Raw genomic sequence first — 5227 nt, forward strand, 5'->3', positions numbered from 1 at the left:
TTTTTGTAATAAATTGAAAATTGACGAACTTGTTTTTTAAAAATAATAAAAGCTCATTTTAAAGGGAGTCCGTCATCGACAACTGCAAGTTTTTTGAAGTCGAAAATTTATTCCATATCCTTGTCTATAAAAATAGGTTTTTTATGGGTATTAGACATGTAAAAAAGATAAAATTCTGAATTTCTAGCTTTTCGTTTTAATGTTTTCGACAGTAAAGGTTTTTGTTACAACGTTTGACGTTTAAAATTTGACCTTTTTTTATTTGAAAGAAAATAAGAGCTCTTTAGTTTTCTCGCATTTTAGATAATATCTCTACGATATTTCTCCACTTCAGACAACAATAAAAAAAATATTTCCTCCGGCAATATAGGCAACGAGAAAGAGTTTTATGATACCTTTATTTTTTATGAACCACATTTAAGGAAATGGTGCGACATGAATATAATCAAATTGTTAGCGATAAAAGTTTTATGAACCTTAGGTGGAAATCTCTCATTTTTCTCGTTGTAAAGATCTAGAATTTTAATTTCTGAATGGAAGTCTTAAATACAATTTTTTTTTCATGATAATTTTAAAGATGTAAAAAAAATACTGAATCAAGTAAAACGGTGGCTGTATGAATGGTTAGAAGAAAAGAAACATTATTTTGAATACCTAATTTAAAGAAACTATTAAAAATTCCGACCTGCGTTGCACCAAAAGTTGGTATTCATTTGCTGACCACATAAAATAGAACTCAATATTTTTGTGTTTTCACTAGCTTCAAATATCATGAAGAGGGTGCACCAAAAATAAATGTTTTGGAGGCACCTGAAACTAAAGGGTAGGTTCACCATTATTAGTTATTTTTAAAGCGCCTAAATTCAAAGCAAGGTTGCGCCATAACTGGGTATTTAATTATCATTAAAATATTCGGAGAATATTTAGGATTAAGAGAGCCAACCATATTTTACCTCCATTGAAATTTAAAAAGGCAGCTTAAAAGAAATAAATTTTAATTAATGCAAATAAATTAAAATATTTCCCCTATTTGAATAGCTTGATACTTGAAACAACATGCATTAGCTGTATCTATACACCGAGACAGGGCATGAATAATGACGTTAATGAAGATTTTTTTTAAACTTTTTAAAAAAAATGTTCATTAACGTTAAACCTTTTTAAAAAAAATACTTCCATGCAACTTTCTTTCATTGATCTCATGTATCGAGTATCGAAACACTTTATTTTATTATTAGCTGAATGCCTGTTCCTTGTACGGGAAAAGCGAATAATCATTAAATCAGCGTTAACAAACACCACAAAATAATGAACAAAACTGAAAGTCATATGCCAACACAATTTATAAAGTTCAAATAGTTGCGGATATTTTTATTTGATGTTATTTGCTGGACTTTCAATGGATAAAGCAAAACACGTTTTAGAAATTCCACCAATCAACATAAAGATTAATTAAATTTGGTGTCATTTGTCATGCTAGAGAATAATTCATGGCTCTCAAAATTTACCTAAATCGAACAATTTTCTCCTATACTAAAGAATCTATTACCACAATACCTATATTAGTGTCTAGTCGTAAGAAACCTCTTTCCATGGTACCTATGTCAGTATCTAGTCGCAAAAAACTATTACTACAGTTCCTATATTAGTATCTAGTCGTAAAAAAACTATTACCACAATACCTGTATTATTATACAGCCGTAAAAAGCCTTTTACCACAGTACCTATATTAGTATCTAGTCATAAGAAATCTATTACCACAGTGCCTATATTAGTCTATAATCGTAAAAAAGGCTATAACTACAGTACCTATATTAGCATATTTAGTACCCATTAAAACAATATCTTTAAGAACATATTGCCATAATTTATTAAGCACCAATGGCGTTAATATAAGTATGGCAATTTTTTACGAACCTTTTCTCTATTAGTTTTGTCTTTAGTGCACAGTTTTTCTTTTTTCAATTACCGTTGATTTTAAATTATTTATTTTTATAGAAACAAGTTTCAGAAACTGCAACTACAAAAAAAATAAACACCTGGTTTCAGATAACGTTAAAAATACTAATTTCGTGGCATTTTATTACGTGCCATTAACGTTGATCCATGAGTTTACCCGACATAACGAATAAAAATTAATTTAAATATTGAAAAACGCGCAACAAACTCCCTCTATGATGAAAAGAAACAGTGAGCTGACAAAGATTATACTGAATCTCAACTTTTGAGTATTTAAAGAAGAAAAAAAGTACCGTCTATATAGTTTCATTTATAACAATGCCTAATGTTTAACCTATGAGGAAAATTCCTTTTCGAAAATTTCTCCCAAAAAAACTAACTGAAATTTTCAAACGAATTTTAGCATTGAGAACTAAACTTGCCCCTTTCATTCACTGCTCAATTGATTGACTAACATTTAAGAACCCTAACATAAACTGTAATGGAGTCGCAGGAAAGACACACACAGACAAACTCCTCGTTTTATTATTAAAGATTCAAATGTCAGCACATCTAGAGAATGAATGATGTAAACTTAATGCGTGGAATTACTTACTGAATTATTAATATTATACGAAAGGAAACGGGTGTCACGGAGAAGAGAAGCATATGCGCCATTTACTCTTCTAAATTTGAAGATAAATATTTGAATATGTACACTTTAAAATTTTTCGATAAAAATGGTTCAATAGCAATTTATTGTTTTTCTTACCATATTTAATTAAAACGGTTAAATAACTATAAAAAATATTCGATGAGAAAAACGTTTATTAATTGTTTGTACTTAACAAACAGAGATTCACCCGCGACTACTAGGCCCATTTTATGGTGCCATTTTGTTCTGTGAAGCTGGGTACATATAGTAGCTAAGAGGGCTAATCGCTTAATCTTATGAACAAGGAATCGAACCTCAGAGTTGATACGATAATATTTCTTCCATTACTTCAATACATGAAAAGTTACTGAATCTTGCTCTTTTTTAATCGGTTACCCTAGTAGACTATTAGAATAAGAAACTATCGTTCATGCATAAATAGCGCCGCACCACAGACCTTCAATTTCCGTTTAAGTTTTATTTTTATGGTATAGAAGCTATGCTAGTTGTAGATGGTTACAAAACCGTATAGTTTTGTATTCATGGTTTTTTAACTGTATCAGTTATAAACAGTTTCAAGACCGTAAAGGTTAAGAAATGTCCCTAACCATAATCCGCATGGTTAATCGGATGGTCAGACTACTGTCGGTTGCTTTACCATAATGTCAGGAAGAAAAAAATTTGACAGTGATTCATAGGAAATAAGAAATATTATTTAAGCATTATGATTGCATAAACTATTTCTCTTCTTCCAAATAACTTTAAAATTCAGAAAAATATTTGCCATAACGTGTTTACAAAAAATAATGTCACTAGGTTTCAAACAAAAGCATTAAAAATCACAATTACTTCTAATTTTTGAATGCAAAAATGTCTCGTTATTGGCAAGGAATAACACGCAAATCATTCTTGGTAATGAACATTCAAAACATTATCTTAAACTATCATATCATAGATACATCTATAAGCATGTTTAATTTCAAACCACCGCTTAAGAAAACTAAACTTTATTGTCGAATAATAGTTTCTTCATAGAGTTTTTACTTTATTCGGGAAACTCTCTAGTTACCTGTTTCTTTTTTTTTTGTCACAACCGTGACAAAATAATTAAAAATAATCGTATTTCGCTAAATTTTGCCAGCGTTTTAACATCAATGCCTGACTTACAGTAGGCTTCTGTAAATAATACTGCGAATTCTTTTAGTAGTGTATTGTTAAGTGAGAAAATAGCGACTTTTACAAAAGAAATTTCTATTAAAATGAGCCAGAGTTTGCAGACTCCAGCAATACTGCCAGCATTAGACCTAGTTATATAAGTAACAAAAAGAAAGAAAGAAAAGAGAACTTTCCAAAAGAAAATTTCTCAACCCTTCCAGAGTCTTGTTAGCTCCTCTAGATTCTGATCGATTTAAAGATACAGATAACTTTTTCTGATAAATAAGAAGTAATGAACTAGTTCGGGGCTATACCTTGCAATGGGGACTTCGCAATTGTTAAAAGGAAATGAGATCTCATTATATAACTTTTGATCTATTTTAAGTATTGCTGAATTGATTAAGACTCACTATAATCATAAAAGCAAAGATCTGAAAGCAATTGCAGATAGTTAATCATTGGAAATGCCAGAGGGCAATGTATGTGTTACAAAAACACTTATTCATCTCAATAAACTTTTTCTAGAGAATTAAATGAGAAAATTTCAATTTTAGTACCAGTATTAGACCTAATGCATCGGTAACATCAATAATGCCAGCATTAGACCTAATTACAAAAGTAAAGAAGAAATGAATGCCCAATTTAAAAAAAATTCTTACTTTTCCAGATTCTTGTAAGCTCTGATCGATTCCGATTGATTTAAAGAAATTGAGCACTAATTCTGGGTTATACCATGTGATGAGGACTTTGCAATTATTGAAACGAATAGAGATCTGATAGTAGAATTTTTGCTCTATAGTGAATTGCTGAATCGATTAAGACTAACTGCAATTAGAAAAATATTGATTTGAAAGTAATTTTTGCAAGTAAGTCGTGAATTTAAATGATAGAGGCCAATGTATATAAAATAAAAAGACATATTCCTCCCATGAAAACTCTTCTCCAAAAGTGAAGGTCACTTTTGGTTATAAGATTAAAAACACATTAAGGAAAATTAAGGATGTGTGATTTGCAGTTAACTTATTGACAATACTTCTTGTCATACTTTTAATCTAAAACATGCTGGCAAATCTATTACAAAGTTACATCTACAAAAAGCAAATTACGTCGTAAAAATTTCCCTTTAAAGGCCTTTTCCCACGCCAACATGGATGTTAGGTTAAATTTTTAATTTCTATTTTCTTGATATTTTTTTATACTTAACATTTGATGATATGGTATTATTAGATAGCACAATGTCAAAAAAAGTAGAAAATAAGGATTGACTTTATTAGATTAGAAGAAATAACACTTGATAATTTTTAGAGTGATTTATGAATTTTCTTTCCAAAGCAATAAAATAATTCGATTTGTGGTTATGAGTAAGTAATTTAAAACTGCGCGACTAGCAGTTTTTAGATTTTTTTAAAATTTTATTTTATTAAAGTTAAAATTGATGAAAACCAATTTCGAAGGAGCTAAAGAAATCTTTACTTTAAT

Source organism: Parasteatoda tepidariorum, chromosome 6 (assembly GCF_043381705.1).
Source record: "Parasteatoda tepidariorum isolate YZ-2023 chromosome 6, CAS_Ptep_4.0, whole genome shotgun sequence".
NCBI classification, from domain to species: Eukaryota; Metazoa; Arthropoda; class Arachnida; order Araneae; family Theridiidae; genus Parasteatoda; species Parasteatoda tepidariorum.